Below are 14,143 nucleotides of genomic sequence, written 5' to 3' on the forward strand. Positions count from 1 at the left end.
CATGTACGTTTGCTTTACCCTGAACATACTCAATTTGGTATTGAAAAGACTGTAATCTAGACGCAAGTCTCGCAAGACGCGCCAACATTGTCCTACCACCACCTGGAGACATAAGAAAAATCAAAGGTTTGTGGTCAGTTTTTATGATAAACCTTGTGCCCCACAAAAATGGTCTGAAGTGCTCCGCACCCCACACACATGCCAGTAACTCCCTCTCTATGACAGAATAATTTCTTTCCACATCCCTCAAGGCTCTTGATGCATAAGCAACAATCCACTCCTTCTCATTGTCTCTCTGTAACAGAACGCCACCCAATCCAGAACTGCTAGCATCCACCATGACAATGCACTTGGCACCACACACAAAAGGTTTGAGACACGGTGCATTAACAATGAACTTTTTCAAATCCTTAAAAACTTCACTCATCTCCTCAGTCCAAATAAACTTGGCATTCTTCTTCAATAAACACCTAAAGGGATCAACTTTGGTTGCGAAATTTGGTATAAACTTTGCATAGAATTCAATGAGTCCCAAAAACGCCACAAGTTGTTCTTTGGAAGAGGGAACAGGAGCTTTGACAATGCTTTCGACATGATTACGTTTAGGTTTAATTCCGACACCACTTATGGTATGCCCTAAATACTCAACTTCTTTTTGCCCAAACTTGCACTTATCAAGACGTAAAGTAAGACCTTTTCTTGACAAAGCAGCAATTACTCCTTCAACATTTTTATCATGCTCCTCATTGTCCTTCCCAAAAACGAGAATATCATCCTGAAATGCCACTGCGCAATTTAACCCTTCCAAAGTGTCCCTCGTAAGTCTTTGAAAGACTGAGGCGGCACTCGCCAAACCGAATGGCATGCGACAAAATCTGTAAAGACCCTCTGGTGTAATGAAAGCGGTAATGTTTTTTGATTCCTCAGCCAACACAACCTGATGGTACGCGCTAGCCAAATCAATGCACGAAAAGACTTGTGCCCCCGCTAGAGTAGAAACCATCTCATGAAGGTTGGGTAAGGGATGAGAATCAACCCAAATCACTTCATTGACACTACGAAGGTCCACACATAGCCTCAGTTCGCCAGAAGATTTGATGGAAATTACAATGGGAGAAACCCAAGGGCACGATTCAATAGGTTCAATGATGTTTTTTTGGCATAGATCTTTAAGCATGTCCTTCAATTTGTTTCTAAAAGAAAGAGGCATATTCCTCACTCTATGTCGAACAGGAATAACATTACCATGAAGCTTGATAGCATGCTCAAAACCTTGATACCGTCCCAAAGTACCACTGAAAACATTGGGAAATGATTTCCTTAACCTATCCACTAATTTGGAATTATCCACAGAAATACTAGATATACTGTGTGGTTCTTCAACAAAAACAGGGGGATTGGCTCTAGGATCAATTTTCATTCCCAATTGATATTGATGGGGCCATCCCAAAAGTGACAAACCAGATTTAGCTACATACATTTTCCCATCGGTATGATGGCCACAAAATTGCAAATTTGCTTCAACATAACCAATTAAATCAATTTTGTGACCTGTATACCCACCAGGTGATACATCAGGATCGATCAAGGTTTTGCCCGGCAATTTTTTATGAAGGACATCCAAGGAAATAATGGTATACCAGGCACATGAGTCTACAAAAAATTCTATATCAACACTGTCCACCCTTACTATGCAGGAGGGAAATTTAGTGCATTCACCCTCCCCACAAACATTAATGACAGTGTTGACTTGAAATTCTCCTTCATCATCAAAAGCATCACTATCACAATAATCATGTACACAGTTTACTTTCCTTGGTAAAGATTTACATAACTTAGAGAAATGTCCCTTTTTCCCCCATTTAGAACAAGTTTTCCCCAAAGCTGGACAATTTCTACAGTCAGCTAAATGACTATCACTTCCACATCTGAAGCAAAGTAGTCTTGTAAAAAAATGTTCTTGCTTTTGATTCTTGAATCTGCTCTCTGTTCTAGGTGGAAAATCATTCCTTTGTGAATAATTTTTAAAAAAAATTTCAGAATCTTTAGAGATATTGAAAACATCATTCTTATCATTGCCTCTGATCTCTTTCACAAATTTTTCAGAGTGTTCAATAGATTTGGCAATATCTATAGCATTGTTTAAGGACAAATCAGATGTGGTCCAGAGACGTTCTTGTACTTTTTTGTTATTAGTTCTCATCAAAATTTGGTCTCTTAACACTTGTTCATAGGAAATGTGTTCAAAATCACAAGTAACAACTAGTGACCGTAGAGCTGAAACAAAATCTTCAACAGGTTCGTCGGCACGTTGTTTTCGTGAATAAAAAATAAACCTCTCCATTACAACATTTTTCTTTTTACCATAACGCAAATTCAATTGTGAAGCAGCATACTCATAAACATTTAAATTCCCTGGGTTGATTAAAGGTGGTAGGGACTTAAATTCCTTCAAAGCAATACCACCTAAACAATGCTTTAATAAGGATAACTTCCTCTCAGGCTCACATTCCCCCTCCTCCAGTACATCTACATATGCTAGAAAAACAGGTTCCCATATCTCCCAAGCCATAGGTGGTTCACCTGGAGATGAGAGGAAAGACGGTGGAGGAACAATACCAGACATTTCAAGAATAAATAATAGCTCTTTTAAAAGGGAGAGAAAAAAAAAATCAGTGCATACAAAAAAAAAAAAATGTCAGATGGTTGCCATGGAAACCGGAAGTTAAATTGTTTTCTCTTTTGCCATAAATTCACATGAAAACGTTGGAATCCAGAAAACTGTTGACACAAAACAACAAGGAAATGAAATCCAAAGGGAAAGATTGATACCTTCCAATAAAACTGTCATAAATCGAGTTGAAGAAATTAACTTCCTCGCAGTTTGCTTCCTTTTTCTTATTTTCCTTTTTTTTTTTAAATGGCCACTACGTCGTTGATGCATTATATTGAACAGAAATTGGCCTTGTTTCAGAGACGTGGAGTGCAGCGTGGTGTGCGTGATATTCTTTAAAGGAAATGGAGCACAGAATGTACGCTCGAGACAGAATGCACACTCGAGATCACCTTGCGCAACTGCAACCGAGTGCCAGACTGAAAGAAATTAGTTTCCACGCACCTGAGCTTCCTGAAAAAATCGTTTTGTTTAAGACGAACCTTGAAAAATGAAACTCCTCGAAACAGGTATTCTCCAAAGAATGGTTCCGTTTAGCAATTTTCCCTTAGTTTTAAAAGTATCCTTATAATCCTTATTTTTTTTTTTATACGCGGCAATTGAAGATCCCGCCCGTCGCCAGTGTAAGGGAAGCAAAGGAACCGCTGGAGACAGGTTGAGGAGTGACGAGATTTATTTAGTAGCAGTGCACAGGTCGAGCTCCAGCCTGAGAATGACACAGTCCGTAACTGCATCACAAACACAAACACTCCACCATTTCGAAAGATAACATTCCTGCATAACACGAGACTGTCACGAGCTGTGACAGACAATCACCACGCTCGTGACAGCTCGTGTACCTGACAGTACCCAACACAAACATTGACCCAGGTCTAATTCTTTTTCTTCTTCCACCTTCCAGAACTATCAAGAATGGGCACATATATAGATACTAAAAGAGCATCTCAAATGAAGTGTGACTAACTAATATTCTTCTATTTATATTATTTTATAACCTCTGAACTCCATATACATAATGTAGCCAACCCAGTCCTGTAATTAAGACACTAACTGTCAAGGATTGCTTGAATATTAATCCATTGGTTTCTCAGTAATGGTTGCACCTTTTGCAGACATACTCTCAGAGCACATAGCTCAGGAAAAATAGAGCTCATCTTTGTAGTGTGTGCTAAACCTCCTACAGGTTGAGAAAAAAAGCAGGGATTTCTTTTTATAACCCTCATCCACCAGGATTGACCCTTCGTGGCATGATTCATCATAGGGTTGCACCTGCTCCACTACAGACCAAGGAACTCACTCCCTGATTCCAATCTTTACAGGAAGTATAATTATCACAAAGTGACTTCATACACTCTGCATGTTCAAAAAATACTTTTCTCCTACTTGGTGATATTGTCTGTCATGCCCATAGAGAGCAAACCTTTTGCTCCATAGGCCCTCCGATGGCAAGACAAGTCTGTAGTCACACATGCATCAAAGCGTCACCTCAGTCTATTAACCTCTGAGTACAACACAGGCCTTAATATAAAAAAGTGGAATTAGGGAGTTCCTTGGTCCTGAAGATAGCCACTGTGAAGGGTGTCTTGAAACATGCAGACCTGTAAAAAGAAGGGTCATTAAACTTACACTTTGTGCTCTTCTTCACCCTTTTTTAACCATATCGTCTGGAGGACAGAATAAAGCATAGCTCTCCTACCAGTCAGGTATTTTCAGTATTACTTACAAAACTCCTCCAAAACTATTCTACCACCATCTAGAGCATACCCTCTGTGCTCCCAAGCACTTCACGGATAGCAGCATGCTGCCCCGTTCTGTAGCGGAACTGGAGGAATGCTATGTTGAACTATGCCAATAAGGGGTAAACTTGGTGGGTGACGGTTATTTAAAGAAATCCCTGCTTTATTTCTCACCCTGTTGGAGCATTAGCACACACTACAAAGACGGGCTCTATTTTCTTGAGATACATGTAACTAGGAGAATGAGCAAGTCTGGGAAACTCCTCTTGTCTTCCCCCTTTCTTTTGATATATGGAATACTTTTTAATCCAATGGCACCCCTTTTAACAGATTTCATATGCCTAAATACTGAGAGTATCATTTGACATTGTGCTGTATTGTTTTATTTGCTTTTCTAAACCGAATAAAGTTTAATGTGATTTGATTGTGTATACTGGATCATTGTCTGAATGATAGGTATTTTCTGCAAACATTGCTACTAGCCACAGTACGTTTTTTTTTATTCTCACTCAAGCATCAGCATTCTTTTGCCCTCAAAAGCACTGGAATATGGATCATGAATTGACAGCAAATAATATTTACCTATATTGGTTAACTGGCTCAACTGACCAGATATGCCTGAGGAAAATTACCCAGCATGGGGAATTAGCGACAGTAAGGGCATCTGCCCTGGTCTTTGAACTGTAGGGCATTTTTTTTGTTGGAAAACGTTACAGTACTGTATATAATTTGTGACTGTTTAGCCAGATAAGGTGACCAGTATCTTTGCTGCAGCATTGCTAATGTCGCGCTCATGCCAGCTTCGGCAGACGCTGACCCCTCACAAACTGCTTTAACTAGGTCTAATCTAACTTCCTTATTCGGAATTTATCTATCTCCAATTCAAGGTAGTAGACCCATCTGAGTTTTCTCTTGATTTAATGTTTGAATTTGCTCAATTGCCAATTTTCGAAATTTACATTTGTTTACCCTTGCACACAGAACACTGAATCCAACACTGTTAGTATGGAAGCTGTACAATCAGCCCTCTGCAATGCAAGTAACAAGGCATGAATGTCTGCAACCTGCACAGTTCTATCACCTAAGGGTTTGGTGTTAATATGCCATGCCTTGTAGTGCAATTGAATGCAAATATACTTTCTCAGGTGTTGCATTCCACCATGGTGGCACCGTTCTCAGAGGAAAACAGCAAGAATTCATGCTGTGATTTACTGTAGAGGTATGTGAGGATAGACCACTGCCAACTGGTTGGTCGTACGAGCAATGCAGACGTCAATTTCCTCTTGTTTTACAAGCACCTTGCTCACAATAGTGTTTATAGTCTGTGGATTAATTGGCTACAGGACAACCTGTGCCTGTGATGCAGCTGGAAGTGGTCTGTCCTGTTTCTTCTGCTATCTGTACTGTCTATAGAAAGCTAGTATCTTATTTAACAGTTTAACTTAATTTGCAGGCTGTCATTGATGTGGATTTGGAAAAGGTGTATTCCCGGCCAATACAGGGCAAGTGGCCCCTAGATTATTATTGGGACCCAGTCTGACATTCTGAGATGTGTGGGGTAACTGACCTCAAAACCAGTTTTTGGTGTTCTTCGTAGGTCAAAATGCCCACCAACTATTGATATGCTTGGTATTGAACAGGAATGATTATATATATATATATATATATAAAATTAACTGATAACATCAAAGGTTACTGGGTCGCTATGGTTAGGCTGACTTTTACTCATACAAAACCATAGAAATTCAACAGGTATAAATATATTTATAGTTATACTTATGTTTAAAAAACGTATGACTGCCACCTCATAAAAGCATTTTTTTTATTCACTGTGATATATGTATATTCAGAAATATCGTTGTGGATTATAAAAAACAAAAATAAACTCCTGCACTCATTCTAATTGTAGCCCCAGGGTGGGCTAAGCCCCAGGGGGATACAGTAATTATTCAAAAATGAAGGGGGGCACATGGGGCCCCCTAAAGGGTTTAAAGATGCCCCAGGGACCACCACCTCCCTTGGGGTAATTATGTTAAGAAGGGTGGGGGCTGGGTGGAGCCTCCTGGGCCCTGGGGGTCTAACTCTCCCTAGGGCTACATATTGAGTGCTTGGGGGGATTTGCAGACCCCTCAATCCCTGGGGACAGCCACCTCCCCTGTGTGAGAAGTTGGCCTGGCATATGCTGTCCACTATTCTAGTGGGCATCTTGCAACAGTCCAAAAGACCCATATTGATGGTAGGTTTAAAGACAACCTTTAAAGAAAGCTATCCTAGTGGTAGCTGTGGAGAGCAGCCTTCAGACTAAGTCTTAGAGGAATGTAAAGTAGCTTGTTTTACCTGTGTATAATCTTGTGAATGACCAAATGAAAAGAGAACCACACCAGGTATATATATAAAATATATGTATTTATTCTAAACGCATCCCACTAGTCTCTTTATGAGGCAAGAGGCAAAAGTACATTCAGTAAACTAAATAACACACAGTAAATTAGCAGAATATACTTTGAGACCTAGGGGCGTACCAAACCATAGATTAGGAAAGTGGTATAAGAACCACCACTTGCACAGATACAAGGCCTAGAGCCTTCAGAACCGCTGGGACTACCAGGAACCATCCAAAGTAGTGACACAGGGGACACACAGGGGATGTGTGCAGTGTCTAAACATAGCCGCGAATCACTATTGCCTTCTATGGGGAAAGTCACGGTTGGAATTTTAAAGATGAAGGACACTTAGAAGAGGACTTGGAGCAAACCCCATTAGAACTAGGAGGTTCTAGAGTCAACACCTAAGGGAGCACTGGAGTACTCAAGTTATCTCACCCAGGGAAGCCGGGTGCATAGGTGTCTTTTCGTGTTGGGTTTCGTCGTCGTTTTCAAAGGCAATCTGCTGCAAAGTGCTGCTGGCGTCCAAGTGGGGAGTGTCCCGTGTGATCCAAACCTGGATCGAAGATGAGAAGAACCTGAAAGGGGAGAGGACAGAGTCTGGGTCCCTTGACAGTGACCAGGGGCTCGATAGTCGAATGACCACATATGTCTGATGATTTCAGGCGAAGAAGGTGAAGCTTGACTCTTCAGCCACAAGGACCAGGCGCTGGATTTGAGCTGTTCCACAAAGGATGTCGAGTGCTGCGGTGTCGGTGCTTGGATTGGACCCAACAAGCCTTGGCAACAGCAACCCATGCAGAAAGCAGAGATTGGCTTTGTGCAGACCTGCAAGGTCCGAGGGACTCACCCTTTGGTGGGGAGTCAGGGCACAACAGGAGCAACCAGGGAAGCCCATGCAAAAGTAAAGTTACCTTCGAGGAGACCCAACAGTCAACAAATCAGGGATCGCGAATGACCGCAAGTTGAAATGCAAGAAGCCGGCCTACGGAACACTCGTGGAGTGTAAGCCCACAATCTTCAGTGAGGATGGTTTTTCGGGGCTTGGGCTACATGTAACCCAATGCACAAATTCGGGAAAGCTTGGGAAGTCATTGCACTTAGCAAATGTGCATGGTGTTCAGGGATTCTGGTTCAAAGTCACTCGTGCGGGCTGCTGGTCTCAACTTTGCTGGGGACTTAGGTCGGCCTTTGAGAAATCCTCTTCCTGGGCTGCAATTACTTCAGAGTCCAGCAGGAGCTTTGGAGATGCAGACCGGCAAATGCTTCACCGGTGCCTCTTTGAACAGGGGAGCCACTCCATGACCCCAAGGGAGATTCTTCAGTCCTCTAGTCTTTATTAGCGCGTCGAAGTTCCAGGATTCAGTTTCAGAGTTTCGTCCAGGTGCAATCTAAAGTGCTGTTGCCAGGGTTCCCTTACTTATACTGAGAAAAGCGGTTGGACATACTCTGGGGACCCACCTATGGGAGGGTTTGGAAGGAGGGGTGGCTACACCCATTTCCTTTGTCCAGTTTCACGCCAGAGCAGGGGCTGGTAGCCCCTGCAACTAGTTTGAACTGGACTATGCACAGGGACACCAAATGTGCCCCCAGTGCTTACATCAAAGCACTCTCAGAGTGCACCCACCCAGCCCCAACACACTAAAGACTGTCTGGGAGGTGGTACCACCTCCCTGTGTCAGAAACCTATTGTCCAGGCCTTCCCTGCCGTAGTTTCGGTCAGCAGCAGGAGGCCAGACTCGTGTCTGTGGCTGCAGCATCCCTTTTGTGATGCTGGGGCTCTTTTAAAATATTACCGGGCAGACCAGTGTGTAACTGGAATTTTACCCCCACCGCCAGGACTGGCGAGGTCATAGGATTCTAAAGTGATTGATGCCAAACACAACATGTTTTCATGCAGCCATTCCATAGTTAGCATTTACCGCGAGTTTATAATGAATTTCAGAGTATATGGTCTGGCTGCATCACAGAAAAGCCTCAGAAAATAGGTTCCGAAAGAAGCAGAGGGGCACTGCTCATGCATGGGCACCTTCTCATAAAAAACCAAGCACTCCCCCTTCAGGATTGATAAGGCCTGCCATGGGAGTGATTGAAAGGCTTATATTTGTCAGTGATTAAAGGTAGATATAGGCAACCTATATCTTAGTAAGGGGGGCATTCACCACCTTACCCAGGCTGCAGTAGCAGTCCTGTGGTGCCATTTTGGAAGGCTTCCCGGGGGGCATAATACATGCTTCAGCCCCTGGTAGGCCTCTGGGGTACCTATGCCCTGAGTACCTGGTGTACCATATACTAGGGACTCACAAGGGTAACCCAGTAACCAATCTGGAGTGTACCTAATGTACATGCAATGAATTTAGAGAGGAAGCAGCTAGACTGGGGTCCTGGATAGCAGGGCCCCAGCCAGACTAAAGTTAAAAAACAGTGAAACTCCAGCAAAAAGTGGGGGTAAGCGTAGTAAGCAGATCCTACTGTCCTACACCCTGGGTGTTAATTGTTTTAAGAAGGAAGGGGTGAAGAGGAGGGGCACATGCCCCCCTCCATGGCCCTCCTCAGCTTGGGTACCACGAACTTCGTGGGGCATACCTGTGAAAGTATAAGGAAGGGGGCAACATGGCACACCTCATGGAGCTAATAATAGCCCTAGGGACTGCCACCCTTGAGGGCCAGCTCTTGCTATGTCCTGGGTTGCCCACCGCTGGGATATAGCTATTTGCTGTGAGTTGGTGTTACCTTTTAACAGCTCTTGCCAAGTCAGAGCAAACACTCTGCTTCAGCAAGCAGGAGCTGACAAAATGCTCTTACTTGCTGGAAGTGGAGATTTTGTCTGTTTTGCTTCCCCCTGTCAAGCAGGCAGTGAAACAGACGAAACGATTGCTCTCACAAACAGGGAGCTACATATTTAGCAGCACCCTGTCTTTGAGAGCAATGCTGGCTCCCGTAGGGTACGTCAAGCCAGCAGGGAACACGGGGGCCTGAAGGCAAGCCCTGCTAATCCAGGGAAAAGAACAGAAAGATGTAAAATAAAGGTGAGAAACAAGCAGAAAGAGGCTGAATAAAGGTCGAAAACGAACGGAAAAAGGCAAAATAGAGGTCAGAAATGAGCAACAAGAGGCAGAATAAAGGTCGGAAATGAGCAGGAAGAGGCATAATTAAGTCAGAATCAAGCAAAAAGCATAAGAATAAAGATCATCAACAAGCAGAAAGAGGCAAGTTTGCGGGAGAAATGAGCAGAAAGAGGAAAAATAAATATCAGCAATGAGTTGAAGGAAGCAAAATAAAGGTCAGAAACAAGCAGAAAGAGGCAAACTAAAGGGCAGCAACAAGCAGAAAGAGGCAAAGTAGAGTTCGGAAACGATTAGAAACAGGTCAAATAAAGGTCAGAAACAAGCAGAAAGAGGCAAAATAGATATTACAAAGAAGCAGGAAGAGGCAAAATAAAGGACAGCAACAAGCAGAAAGAGACAAAATGGAGATCAGAAACAAGCGGAAAGAGGCATTCAGACACACACATGCCCACTAAAAGCCTCACACAGAGACACATGCACTCACTCAAAGAAAAAGTGTCTTGTAGTGCCTAAAAATATATGTAGGATCTGCACATTTAGACATTATAAACTAAGGGATTTCTGTCCAGACTGAGTCCAGACACCCACAAAGGATATATTAATCTGTAGACCAGCTATAAGCCCCACAACCTTTACAAGTAGCAAATAGTTTCTGGCAACTATCGAACCACCTTTTGCTTAGTCACTTGTGTTCACTTGTTCTCAGAGAGATATACAGAGCAAACAGAGGGGCCGTTTTTCAATGAGCATTTATTGTACCAGCGTCATTCTAGTATAAAATATGTGTGCTGCATCTACCAGCAGACAGAAATATATATATATATATATATATATATATATATATATATATATATATATATATATATATATATATTCACTGAAAAAACCATAGGTTATAGACCATATATAGTTAGGAATTAGCATTTACAAAACCTTATTTTACTCACAAAAAACCATTGAAATTCGCATATATAGTTAGTTGCACTAACTATATATCGCGCACCCGCAATCCACTGCTGATCATGTCACATATTACATCATTCATGACATGGTCAGTGACATCACTGATGACATCACTGATGACATCTCAAATGACATCACTGATGACATCTCACATGACATCACTGATGACATCACTGATGACATCTCAAATGACATCACTGATGACATCTCAAATGACATCACTGATGACATCTCATTTGACATTACTGATCACATCACTGATGACATAATTCATGTGATTATACGATGAACCTCTTCAGACTCTAATATAACCTTAGATACACTCAGTGTAAACAGACACTCACAGACTGTCACTCATCCATGGAGTTACTCACACACCTAGTCAGTCATGCAAAGAATCAATCACACCTCCATTTCCTCAACTATACAGTTATACACACCTTACTTATTCAAACATATACTAACACATATTTACTCTCTTATACAATCCCTGATACAAGTTACACAATGATCCATACAGCCACTCACACATTCACTGGCTCTTATGCACAGTTATTTATATATGTCAACTCTCACATGTACTGTGTTTTACATATGTACTTACTTTGACATGTAGCACTGAGATATCCATTCACTCACCAATACACTCATGCACACAGTCAACCGCCCATACAGCTGTTTCCACATGCACTTTTGAACCCATACATCTAGTGAATCAACTGCTCACACATCTATGCACAGTCATACACCTGCCATCCACCCACACACACACTCAGTCTCCCATACAAATACTTGGGCAACCAATCAATAACCCATATAGTTACTCATATAGCTACTGATCAACACATGCAGCAGTTTACAGAACAACAGACATAATGATGCACAAATGAAGACAGTTTAGTCACTAACCCATGCACTCAGTGAGACACATTTAATCACTCACTCATACAGTCAGTCATGCACCTACTAAATCCTTCATCCAGACACTTATACATCCACTCATTCTTCAATATGTAAGACATATTTTAACTTTACAGAAACATGCAGTCACTGGATGTTGTCATCAGTGATGTCATCAGTGATGTCATTTGAGATGTCATCAGTGATGTCATCAGTGATGTCACTGACCATGTCATGAATGATGTAATATGTGATATGATCAGCAGTGGATTGCGGGTGCGCGATATATAGTTAGTGCAACTAACTATATATGCGAATTTCAATGGTTTTTTGTGAGTAAAATAAGGTTTTGAAAATGCTAATTCCTAACTATATATGGTCTATAACCTATGGTTTTTTCAGTGAATTTTCAAGGTTTTGTAAATGCTAATTCCTAACTATATATGGTCTATAACCTATGGTTTTTTCAGTGAATTTCAATGGTTTTTTAATATCAAATGCTGTAAAATGTATTCTTCTTTTAAAGGAAAAATATATGTTATATGTATTTAATATAATTTTTTTATGTATATACATTTTTTGAGGGAACAAATTTATCAACTATCATGCTGAAGAAGAGTGTGGGGAAAAGAAAACAAAGAGGAGGACTAAGAGGAAAAAACAATCAGTTCAAAAATACAATTGCTTTAAAGCATGAAGTGCTTTTCCACACATTTACATTTAAATACCCATATTAGAATATACAAAATATCTACAGAGGAGACGGTGTACATTGAATTTTAGACTCTTCATTGGTACCTACATGTTCAGAGCTACCCTACCTCAAAGGACTCTAAAATATTATTTGACTATTTCCCTTGGTTTTCCCCTTGTTACGCTTTCCGGAACGCTACCCGGTGCGCGGACCGGGCGCTAACCGTTTTTACATATATGGGCCTCCTCAGCCACCCTCTGAAAACCTAGGGGGTCAGGATATGTCTCCCGTGCCCCCTTATACCCATTCCCAACATTGTTTATCCTCCATCTTGTGACTAAATTCGTCCGAAACACAAGATGGCGGACTCCCGTTACGCTACCGGTGAGCTACCCGGTTCGCGTACTGGGTAGCGCTTCCACCGCGAAAAATCGAAAAAAAAAATATTTTATTTTTTTGCCCCGCGGGGCCCTTTAATAGCCCCCACATCAATCCTAGGGGGTCAGGAGGGGTTTACCTTGCCCCCTTTCATTCATTTCCCCCTTCGTTTATTTCCACCTCTTGTCTCTCGATCCTACCGAGAGACAAGATGGCTGCCGCTCCGGACTGTTTAGAATGTTGACAGTCACCGGAGAGCCAATCCGCTTCTCCTCGCGAAGTTCCGTTACGCGTCTGGTACGCGAACCGGGGCGCTAACCGGGACGCTGTCACAGATATATATATTTTTTTGAACGTTAATTTCTCAAAATCCACTGGAGCACATATCTTGAGACCTAGCAAAGGCACATCGGGCAAACAGTCTCTACAATTTTGCCAAGTTTCATAGAAATCCATTCAGCCGTTCGAGCTAAAAGTGAGTCCAACCGCCCTATGGAAAACTCAATGTTAAAAACACGTTTTGGGACCCCCCTTTTTTCTCGGCCCCAGCTTAACGAAACCCCCCAAACTTTCAGGGGACGCTGAAACAAAATGTGCCATTTTCCTGTAAATTTCAGCCAATTCCGTCCATCAACGCCAAAGTTATTCAACATAGAATTTTCAGAAATCCCTAATCAAAAAAATCCTAACTATATATATCTACTGGCGACCGCCAGTAGGTAATGTATATATATATATATATATATATTCACTGAAAAAACCATAGGTTTCACACCAGTTATAGTTAGGAATTAGCATTTAAAAAACCTATTAAATTCACTGAAAAAACCATAGGTTTCACACCAGTTATAGTTAGCTGGAAATTTTACTGATATAAAACCATTGAAATTCCCACGTTATAGTTAGTCGGACTCACTATAACTTGCGCGTGCAATGCACTGCTGATGACATCACATATTACATCACTCATGACATGGTCAGTGACATCACTCATGACATCACTGATGACATCATCCTTGCGACAGAGTGACAGACCTCCTTTTAGTGTAATGTAACCCTTGAAACACATATTCAAAAATAGAAACTAATATTTTCAAAAAAGTGGATATACCCATACCAGTTACAACAACCAATTCAGTAATACCACCATCTAATACACATCCACTCATGTGTATGTATATGGGTTATTAGATATTTTTATTAGTATCAGTATGAGTGTCTATATGGTTTGGTGGGGGTATTACTTAGCACATAGATGCATGAGTGACTGACTCTTTGTTTGTATGTGTTTTGAAGACAACATATGTACAGGACTGTATGGGTGGATGAGTGTCTATATGTGTTTG

Source organism: Lissotriton vulgaris, chromosome 1_1, assembly GCF_964263255.1.
Source record: "Lissotriton vulgaris chromosome 1_1, aLisVul1.2, whole genome shotgun sequence".
Taxonomy (NCBI): Eukaryota; Metazoa; Chordata; class Amphibia; order Caudata; family Salamandridae; genus Lissotriton; species Lissotriton vulgaris.